At 35.2% G+C, this 12017-nt stretch overlaps 1 protein-coding gene and 1 pseudogene across 1 annotated transcript in view; one reads left to right on the forward strand and one right to left on the reverse strand.

Annotated features, from left to right (window-relative positions):
• The window catches only part of EDIL3 (EGF like repeats and discoidin domains 3), a 451805-nt gene that overhangs the window by 381178 nt on the left and 58610 nt on the right, over positions 1 to 12017 (reverse strand). The gene's annotated exons all lie outside the window — the stretch shown is intronic.
• LOC115832064 lies at positions 7266 to 7366 on the forward strand (annotated as a pseudogene).

Raw genomic sequence — 12017 nt, forward strand, 5'->3', positions numbered from 1 at the left:
ACCAATCACAACTGCAACCAGCCTGAAAATGCATTTGGTATGTATTCCTTTAAAGTCATAACATTTGGTTAATTTTAGAAAAAGGAACAAATTGAGGTTTAATGTTCATAATATATTTCTAAAAGTAGGACACACTTTATTAATAATACCATACTGGTAAATATTATTGTTATAAACAATGATGATTTTTTTCCCACCTTCTGTGAACTAAATAGAATTTTCCTTGGGATCTGGGATTATGGCAAGTGGATGAATTCTATTCTACAGGCAAACTAACTACCACTATTTCTTGACCAATACTGTTCAGATGGTATCAGTAAGTTTTAGAGCTTACCAGGTTTGTACAAATCATGAGTCAAGTTTCAAACACAAATCAATTTCTAGTGAAAGCAATTCTGTCCCAGTGCCTCTGTTTTATTATTTTGTGATATGAAGATTGATAGCCAAAACTTTCAGAGTTGTAAAGCATGCCCCCTGAATAAGTCATTTCCTAAGACGATTTAATCTGCAGCTGTATCTTACGGAAAGTCACACTTTCCAAACTGAGCTGGTGATTATGCTTGTGCACCGGCTTTAAACCCCACCTTCACTACTCACCAGCTATGTGACCTTAAAAAAGCCATTTTGCCTCACTGGGCCTTATATAAAGTGATTCATGTACACAATACTTGATACACAGTGAGTACTCAATAAAACTTAACTATTATTCATATATTATTCCAGTATAATCAACTGACTACCAAGTGTCCATTTCTTATGTACAAGGTGCTAGAGACACAAAAGACATAAATGATACTATCACAAAAGATATATGATCTAGTTAGGAAGGTACAATTGAAGAATGAACAAAAATGCAAGTGCACATCTGAAAATAAAAGATAATTCATTCCAGATTGAGTGATAGGAGAGAAGTAGGGTTAGTCAAAGAAGATTTCATGGAATAAGTGAATCCAATCTGCATCTTAAGTTAAATGAAGACTGTAGGCTAATGAAAATTGGGGAAGAATGTTCTAGGCAAAGACAAATAAAAAAGTCACAGTGAAGAAAATTAACAACATGGGATGAGGAAGTGTGGTGCTGAGGTAATGTAAATAAGAGAAAATAAAGATGCTCCACAAAAATAGAAGAAAATAAAGAGGCCCAACAGAAACAGAGAGGTCATTTGCAGGAATGTTATATAAGTTGCAGTAATTAGGAAAAATAAACTAGACGACTGCTACAAAAATAAACAATAAACATCAGTAGAGTTTCTGGGAAAAGAAAAATAACTTGTTAAAAATTACATTTGAAACATTGCGCCAGCAACTCTAGGCTGCACACATTGGGTCAAGGAAATGCCAGAAGCACAGAGGTGGCAGGTGAAGTTCTTCGAGAAAATGAACTCTCTCTGAGGGAGTTATTAGAGGAAATAAAAGCAGAGAGCAAGGCCAAACTTGATGAAAGTCCACAATTAGCTGCAGTCTGTACAAGAGAGATATAAAAAATACAGGAGGAGAAATGAGAAGAAGGAGCCTAAGAAAGTACAAAAGAAAGTTTGGTCTCTAATGCACAGAGCAGTGAAAAATTTCAGAAGAATATGAATTAGAAGGAGGGGGAGGCAAATTTGGGTTTGAAAATAGTTATTAGGGTAAAAACTGAAATCAGAAGGGTAACTTGATGCCAGATCATGCAGAACTAGATCAATGTAGGATTCCTGCATTGTCCTTTTACTCAATAAAAAATCTGAAGCAATCACGATTGGATCTATATTTTAGAGATATAATTCTGCCCAACAGTATAAAGAAAATAATGAGGACAAAGCAAGTTGAAGGCAGGGAGATATTTAAGGGATCACCTACAAAATTCAGTGTGAGAGAAGTGGACATACGAAAGAAGAGAAGAGGAATTTAAGAAAAATCTGAGATGTAGAATCAATATGATCTAGTGGCTAACAGGTCTTCTTAATTGCTGGCCTTTATTACAAATAAATTATCCAGTTTGGGCATAAAGTGGAAAGATTACAAAGCATTTGTTTTGAAAATGCTGAGTGTGAATGGCCTGGAGGATATGCAAATAGGCAGGTACTAACTGGTATCTAGAATCTGGAAGACAGAAGCAGTGACTGTTTGTAGGAAAGACTGTAAACCTTAAGGTGACATGTGCATATAAATATTCCTAATGTGTCTAGTTACCCAAATATTTTCCTAGTCTGCTGTACAGCAGTTTAAAATAGTGATCATCTTAATTGTAATTGGCTTTTATATGATGGGTACATGCTGTCTATTGTATTTCAAGTTAATTCAATTTCATTTGGAAGAATTGTTATTTCCTTGGCCATGTACAAAATTAAATTTAGTATTCTTTCAGGTAGTAATTTTTAGAAATATTAAAATAAAACAGACAGTAAATTATTAACTTATGATTCAATTTTATAAAACAAAAATCTATCTGAACAAGATGAGTCATAATGTTATGTGTAAAACTAAAATATTTTTAAATAATATCATTTGTATAAAAAGATCAATTGGTCTGATACATATTTGATTGTAATTTTTAAAATTTAAATTGGTTTCTTTTTACAGCAGTATATTTTTCAAACAGATTCCTTAGGAGATTTAATACAACCTTATGATCATGCAAGTGGCAAAAATTCCATCACCAATCACTCAGTTACTTCATTTTGGACCCACGACAATTAGTTAATTAGATTTTTACAGGATATATTAAAAGATACTGTCAAATTTCTTTTCAAAGTTTATATAAAGATACAGAACTTCATACAGTATAATGTACTTACATTTCCTCTCATGAGCTGTGAGTCTGGTGCTACATATTGAGGACACAATTTTTAACTTTAAAGCTCAAACTCCTATGGCATAATTATGTTGAAGATTAGTATCTCATGACAGAATTTCCCCATTTATCCTCTCTTCTCCACAGAAATAAAACTTTTCTTTTTTTAATTAATTGTTGGGGGTTTTGTTTGTTTCTCAAGCCAACAATGCTATCTTTCTTTGGTAGTGATAAATGTTTTTCCTCTTTCTCTTAAACCTACAGTTTCACTCCATGTTATCACTGCTTCCCCTCAATTCCAGAGATGCCTTACAAATACCAAATAGAAAACCTCAGTTAAGAGAGAAGAATTTTCATGAAAAATTAATAACAATTCTGACAAAGCTACCACACATTTTAAAATGATACTCTAAAGTCATTCTCTTGACAAGGAAAATAACTGAACCTTGAAATCTACACATTCTTCTAGAAAATACTTTTTAGCTCAAAGTAACATTTAATAAACAGTTACTGTTACATAAAATGCTAATGATGACAATGAGGTCAGATTAGAAATCTTCAGATTAATGAAAGTAATTTATCCAAAGTGTGAGAGAAAATAAAAATATTTTTACACATGGGGGGAGGTTACCTTAGGGCAATGTTAAGTTTCGAGCCCTGCTGTCATTATGTTAAAACCATGTATTCTAAGAAGAGTATGTTCCTTTTCTTTTTTGTTAAGACTGCAATTTTTAAGTCATTTAAATAATTCACAGAAAAAAATAGTAATCTTAAAAATTAATTCTAGTACGCCCTAGATGACAGGCAAGTGTTGAAAAAATAAATTTCTCATCTAAGCACTGTGAGTGACATGACCATCTGGAGCGCTAATTCTAAATCTTCTGAGATCACAATTAATTTTTCTTTATCCTTATACAAATATTTGCTGTGTCCTAAGGTCTTGCTCACCCAGAGCCTCTGTCCTTGTAGATCATTTTTTAAAATAGATATACACACACCCCAACCTCACTTTGGTTGAGTCATAACTCAACCAAAAAAGTGCACAAGTGCACAAGTGTAAAGTGCACAAGTCACGCATATGGAGCTCCATGTGTACATATCTATGTACCCCCAGAGCCTCCTAGATTAAAACATAAGTCATTTCTCACACTCCACAAAGCTCTCCTGTGCTCTTACCCAGTCAAAAATCAACCTTGAAGGTAACCACTTTCCTAGCTACCATCATCACAGGTCACTTTTGCCTGCTCCTGGATTTCACATGAATTGAATGTATTCTATCATGTCTGTTTTTTTTTTTCCACCCAACATTATGTCCATGAGATTCATCAATATCTTTGGATGAAGTAGTTTTTCTTCATTTCTGTATTTTCTTGATGAATATGCCAATTTATTTACTCTTCTTGTGGCTTATGGTCATTTGGTTGTTTCCAGTTTTTTAATATAAATAATGCCACTATAGACATTTTTTATAAGCAATTTATTTTTAATTGCTTGGTTTTAGGTTACATGTATGTTAGTGTGTTAACTTATATTAGCTTCAGAAGATAGTAACACACAGCTTCCCAACTGGTGGTACCAATGTACCCTCCCACTATTCAACGTATTTTCTATTTAGCATTTAAACACTCTTGGTAGAATGGATCCTTTTTGTAATTAAATTACAACTTTTGTCAGCTGCACATAAAATAATCCATCAAAGTGCTCTTCTTTTAAGTTAGGGTGCCTCTTTCCTCAACAAATAAATGACTTAAATATAAACAGCAATTTTAGCATATAAGATGAAGTGTGGGAAATCCACAATTCAACATAATTATCAAATGTAATATTGGAATATATTGAATAAATATATTGTTAAATGTAATTTTAGGAAATCTCAGAAAAGTGTTTTGAGTGGCATTCTGGTCCTGCCATAAAATTATGTAAGTTACTAATAGAAATGGCCTGGATTTTGTGACAGGGCCCACAATATTGAAAATACATACACATATTTAAATGCATAGTTAAAATTAAATAAGGGCAGATTCAAACTTCTTGTCACTATATAAAATAAAGAAAATACCAAATAAAGATCTTCGTGCTGCTGATCAGGTTAAAAGACAGAACATGCCAATTTAAATTCAAATGGACCACTGCAGCTCCACATTACATTAAGGGGAAAAATAACCTAAGTCATCTTGCTATTATAGATGCAGAAAATTTTATACATAAGTAAATGTTTCTTTAAGTTTATATAAAGACTATTGTTTTAACAAAAGCTTGATACAGCAAGTAAAGAGACTATGGCTTTGCTCTAGATGAGAATCTGGGTCACAGAACATAAAACTCAGCCTGCTTCTAAAGTAAAGGAAAAGAGCAAATGTGCAATAATGTAGAACATGGATAGAATCCTGTAGCTACCATGTACTAGTGGTATTGAGCTAGCTAGTCATTAAGTCTTCCTGATATTCCACTTATTTTCCTCTACAAAGGAATATAATATCTACCTAGAAGAGTATTGTGAGCATTAAGTAAGGTGGTAATTCAAAACAGCCAGTAGACTACCTGGTAGATTTCAGTGGGCTTCAATTACACATCAGTCACCTGGAAAGCTTTTAAAAAACCCAATGCCCAGGCCACATCTCCGACCTATTAAATCAGAATCTCTGTGGCTAGGACCCCAGGCACCAGTACTTCTTAAAGCTCCCAGGTAATTCTGAATTTGCAGTCAAATTGTATATACTTAGAAGAGATCCACATACTAAAGGTATAAATAGAGAAGATAGGGCAGATACCATTTAGTGGGGTGCGGTAGTGGAGAAAGAAATGCAAAACCGGCCAGGTGTTGTGGCTCACACCTGTAATCCCAGCAGTTTAAGAGGCCGAGATGGGCGGACCACCTGATATCAGGAGTTTGAGACCAGCCTGGCCAACATGACGAAACCCCATCTCTACTAAAAATATAAAAATTATCCAGGTGTGGTGGCACCCCCCTGTAATCCCAGCTACATGGGAGGCAGGAGAATTGCTTGAACCAGGGAGGCGGGGGTTGCAGTGAGCCAAGGTTGTGCCATTGAAATCCAGCCTGGGTGACAACAGTGAGATTCTATCTCAAAAAAAGAAAAAAAGAAAGAAAAAGAAACACAAAAACACAGAAGGAATCAGGAGGCAATCCATACTAGGACTTGGCTCAGATCACGGAGAAGGGGGTAGGAACAGCATGCAGTAACTCCAATGACAAATCTCTCCCATCATGACTTTGACTCACTCTGCTAGGTCTTTACAGTGTCAGAAACATCTGCTTTATCTTCATGCCCAATTTGCTTTATTCCTTTTCCTTTCTAATTTAGCATTTGACTTTCATAAAATGAATGCATGCAAAGGAAAGTCTATTTTAGGCTATGGAGAATCTTTTATTAATATAGATGTACAGAAATATAAGTTAAAAGGTTTCCTAGATTTCATAAATTTCACCATGCTAAAATTATTAGGCCAATTTACCTTTGCAGGAAAGAACATCAATCTTCCTTCCAAAACACGTTGAAGATAAATTGTCATAATTTAATCCTTTCCATTATAGCTCCCCTGTTCTATTATGTGAAATGTTTAAAATATAATTTTTCTAAACTGTCCCAAATAGAACATTATAGGCTATAAATTCTTACAAAGTCTTCAAGACAACAAACATTAAATTCCATGTCTAAGTTAATAAATATGTATGCTTATTCAATTTTTTAATGAATAAATCCCAGGAATCAAAGAAGTCTTGAGAAAATTATTATGCTAACCCTATTAAGTAGCCCCAAAACTATTTAAAATATAAATATTTTTTGAATTTTATTATTTTTATGGTAGTTGTAGGAATAGGGTAATAGGAAGCATAATGTGTGCTTCTAAGTGTTCACAATACATGAATGCTTTTCTTTTGCAATTTTTAATTTTATTATCCTTCTAGTTTAACAAAAGTTACAGTGATGACTACAAGAATAAAAGACAAACTGATCTATTTCCAGTGAATTTTATGAACTAAGGCATGTAATACCCATGATCCAATTGAAAATACTCATTATGTTTCTCAATGATTGAGATAATTGCCTGGACTCAACTCTGGACTTCGCTGCTTAGCTTATGTATAAATGATTTGAAATGTCATCTATAAGCTACCTCAAAGCTCCTATAATTATGAAAGTTTTATAATCATATCAGTTTACAGCTAGAGCAATCCAGAGAAATCATGTAGCTCATTCAACTCTTAATTCCTAGATGAAAAAACAGATTTAGATAACCTAAATTTTCAATAATAACCAATTAGAGGTAGAGGAGATTAGCACCCAGGTCTCAGGCTTACAAATCCAGTGTTGTTTCTTATATTATAGCATGATACCTTCAGTCATGCTAAAATTTTTTAAAAAAAGATTTAACACCTCATTGATTTTAGTGTATCAGTGAAATTGAACAGATACATTGCTAATTAAAGGAATTTAATGTAAATAATATTTTTTTAAAAAGTTGCCTGCAAGACTATACTTTCAGGGATTATTTCTACAGTTCATTACTAGGGAAGTTTCCCTGAATGTGTAGGGAACCAAAAACACTCTTCAGGATATTATCCAGAAGAATTTCCCCAACCTAGCAAGGCAGGCCAATATTCAAATTGAGGAAATACAGAGAACACCACAAAGATATTCCTCTAGAAGAGCAACCCCAACACACATAATCGTCAGATTCACCAAGGTTGAAATGAAGGAAAAAATGTTAAGGGCAGCCAGAGAGAAAGGTCAAGTTACCCACAAAGGGAAGCCCATCAGACTAACAGCGGATCTCTACAGAAACTCTACATGCTAGAAGAGAGAGGGGGCCAATATTCAACATTCTTAAAGAAAAGAATTTTCAACCCAGAATTTCATATACAGCCAAACTAAGCTTTATAAGTGAAGGAGAAATAAAAGGCTTTACAGACAAGGAAATGCTGAGAGATTTTTGTCACCACCGGGCCTGCCCTACAAGAGCTCCTGAAGGAAGCACTAAACATGAAAAGGTACAACCACTACCGTCCACTACAAAAACATGCCAAATTGTAACAACCATCGACACTACGAAGAAACTGCATCAACTAATGGGCAAAATAGCCAGCTAGCATCATAATGACAGGATCAAATTCACACATAACAATATTAACCTTAAATGTAAATGGACTAAAAGCCCCAGTTAAAAGATACAGACAGGCAAACTGGATAAAGAGTCAAGACCCATCAGTGTGCTGTATTGAGGAGACCCATCTCACATGCAAAGACACACATAGGCTCAAAATTAAGGGATGGAGGAAGATCTACAAGGCAAATGAAAAGCAAAAAAAGCAGGGGTTGCAATCCTAGTCTGATAAAACAGACTTTAAACCAATAAAGATCAAGAGAGACAAAGAAGGCCATTACATAATGGTAAAGGGATCAATGCAACAAGAAAAGCTAACTATCCTAAATATATATGCACCCCATACAGGATCACCCAGATTCATAAAGCAAGTTCTTAGAGAACTACAAAGAGACTTTGACTCCCACACAATAATAGTGGGAGACTTTAAGACCCCACTGTCAATGTTAGACAGATCAACGAGACAGAAAATTAACAAGGATATCCAGGGCTTGAACTCAGCTCTGGACCAAGTGGACTTACTAGACATCTACAGAACTCTCTACCCTAAATCAACAGAATATACATTCTTCTCAGCACCACATCACACTTATTCTAAAATTGACCACATAATTGGAAGTAAAACACTCCTCACCAAATATAAAAGAGCATAAATCACAACAAACTGTCTCTCAGAGCACAGTGCAATCAAACTAGAACTCAGGATTAAGAAACTCACTCAAAACCACACAACTACATGGAAACTGAACAACTTGCTCCTGAATGACTATTGGGTAAATAATGAAATGCAGGCAGAAATAAAGATGTTCTTTGAAACCAATGAGAACAAAGACAAAACATACCAGAATCTCTGGGACACCTTTAAAGCAGTGTGTAGAGGGAAATTTATAGCACTAAATGCCCACAAGAGAAAGCAGGAAAGATCTAAAATCGATACCCTAAAATCACAATTAAAAAAACTAGAGAAACAAGAGCAAACAAATTCAAAAGCTAGCAGAAGACAAGGAATAACTAAGATCAGAGCAGAACTGAAGGAGATAGAGACACAAAATCCCTTCAACAAATCAATGAATCCAGGAGCTGGTTTTTTGAAAAGATCAACAAAATAGATAGACTGCTAACAAGACTAATAAAGAAGAAAAGAGAGAAGAATCAAATGGATGAAATAAAAAATGATAAAGGGGATATTACCACTGATCCCACAGAAATACAAACTACCATCAGAGAATACTATAAACACCTGTAAGCAAATAAACTAGAAAATCTAGAAGAAATGGATAAATTCCTGGACACATACACCCTCCCAAGACTAAACCAGTAAGAAGTCAAATCTCTGAATAGACCAATAACAGGTTCTAAAATTGAGGCAATAATTAATAGCCTACCAACCAAAAAAAGTCCAGGACCAGATGGATTCACAGCCAAATTCTACCTGAGGTATAAAGAGAAGCTGGTACCATTCCTTCTGAAACTATTCCAATCAATAGAAAAAGAGGGAATCCTCCCTAACTCATTTTATGAGGCCAGCATCATCCTGATACCAAAGGCTGGCAAAGACACAACACCAACAAAAATTTTAGGCCAATATCCCTGATGAACATCAATGCGAAAATCTTCAACAAAAATACTGGCAAACTGAATCCAGCAGCACATCAAAAAGTTTATCCACCATGATCAAGTCGGCTTCATCCCTGGGATGCAAGGCTGGTTCAACATATGCAAATCAATAAACGTAATCCATCACATAAACAGAACCAATGACAAAAATCACATGATTATCCAATAGATGCAGAAAAGGCCTTTGAAAAAATTCAAAAGCCCATTCATGCTAAAAACTCTCAATACTAGGTATTGATAGAAAGTATCTCAAAATAAAAAGAGCTATTTATGACAAACCGAAAGCCAATATCATACTGAATGGGCAAAAACTGGAAGCATTCCCTTTGAAAACTGGCACAAGACAAGGATGCCCTCTCTCACCACTCCTATTCAACATAGTTTTGGAAGTTCTGCTCAGGGTAATCAGGCAAGAGAAAGAAATAAAGAGTATTCAATTAGGGAAAGAATAAGTCAAATCGTCTCCGTTTGCAGATGACATGATGGTATATTTAGAAAACCCCATTGTCTCAGCCCAAAATCTCCTTAAGCTAATAAGCAACCTCAGCAAAGTCTCAGGATGAAAAATCAATATGCAAAAGCCACAAACATTCCTATACAGCAATAACAGACAGGAAGCCAAACCATGACTGAAGTACCATTCACAATTGCTACTAGGAGAATAAAATACCAAGGAATACAACTTAAAAGGTATGTGAAGGACCTCTTCAAGGAGACTACAAATGACTGCTCAAAGAAATAAAAGAAGACACAAACAAATGGAAGAATATTCCATGCTCATGGATAGGAAGAATCAATATGAAAATGGCTATACTGCCCGAATTAATTTATAGTTTCAATGCTATCCCCATCAAGCTACCACAATTTTCCTCACAGAATTGGAAAAAACTACTTTGAATTTCATATGGAACCAAAAAAGAGCCTGCATAGCCAAGACAATCCAAAGCAAAAAGAGCAAAGCTGGAGGCATCATGCTACCTGACTTCAAACTATACCACAAGGCTACAGAAACCAAAACAGCAAGGTACTGGTACCAAAACAGATATATAGACCAATGGAACAGAACAAAGGCCTCAGAAAAAACACCACACATCTACAACCATCTGATCTTTGACAAACCTGACAAAAACAAGAAATGGGGAAAAGATTCCCTATTTAATAACTGGTGCTGGGAAAACTGGTTAGCCATATGCAGAAAGCTGAAACTGGACCCCTTCCTTATACTGTATACAAAAATTAACTCAAGATGGATTAAAGATTTAAATGTAAGACCTAAAACCATAAAAACCCTATAAGAAAACCTAGGCAATACCATTCAGGACATAGGCATGGGCAAAGACTTCATGACTAAAACACCAAAAGCAACGGCAACAAATGCCAAAATAGACAAATGGGATCTAATTAAACTAAAGAGCTTCTGCACAGGAAAAGAAACTATCAGCAGAGTGAACAGACAACCTACAGATTGGGAGAAAATTTTTGTGATCTATCCATCTGACAAAGGCTAATATCCAGAATCTACAAAGAGCTTAAACAAATTTACAGGAAGAAAACAAACAACCCCATCAAAAAATGAGCAAATGATATGAACAGACACTTCTCAAAAGAAGACATTTATGCAGCCAACAGACATATGAAGAAATGCTCATCATCACTGGTCATTAGAGAAATGCAAATCAAAACCACAATGAGATACTATCTCACACCAGTTAGAATGGCGATCATTAAAAAGTCAGGAAACAACAGATGGTGGAGAGGATGTGAAGAAATAGGAATGCTTTTACACTGTTGGTGGGAGTGTAAATTAGTTCAACCATTATGGAAGACATTAGTTTAACCATTCTAGATTCCTAAAGGATTTAGAACTAGAAATACCATTTGACCCAGCAATCCCATCACTTGGTATATACCCAAAGGATTATAAATCATTCATCATTCTACTATAAAGACACATTGCACACATATGTTTACTGCAGCACTGTTCACAATAGCAAAGTCTTGGAACCAACTCAAATGTCCATCAATGATAGACTGGATAAAGAAAATGAGGTACATATATGCCACGGAATACTATGCAGCCATAAAAAAGGGTGAGTTCATGTCCCTTGCAGGGACATGGATGAAACTGGAAACCATCATTCTCAGCAAAGTAACACAAGAAGAGAAAACCAAACACTGCATGTTTTCACTCATAAATGGGAGTTGAACAATGAAAACACATGGACACAGGGAGGGGAACATCACACACCAGGGCCTGTCAGGGGGGTGAGTGCCTGGGGGAGGGAAAGCATTAGGAGAAATACCCAATGGAAATGACGAGTAGATGGATGCAGCAAACCAACATGGCACATGTATAGCTATGTAACAAACCTGCACATTGTGCACATGTACACCAGAACTTAAAGTATAATAATAAAAAAAAGAATACTGCAAACCCCTCCCCTCAAGTTGCCTGCAAGTCATTTTCTTGTAGGTTGAATCTCTTTTAAGTTCAATAAAGT

Source organism: Nomascus leucogenys, chromosome 2, assembly GCF_006542625.1.
Source record: "Nomascus leucogenys isolate Asia chromosome 2, Asia_NLE_v1, whole genome shotgun sequence".
Taxonomy (NCBI): domain Eukaryota; kingdom Metazoa; phylum Chordata; class Mammalia; order Primates; family Hylobatidae; genus Nomascus; species Nomascus leucogenys.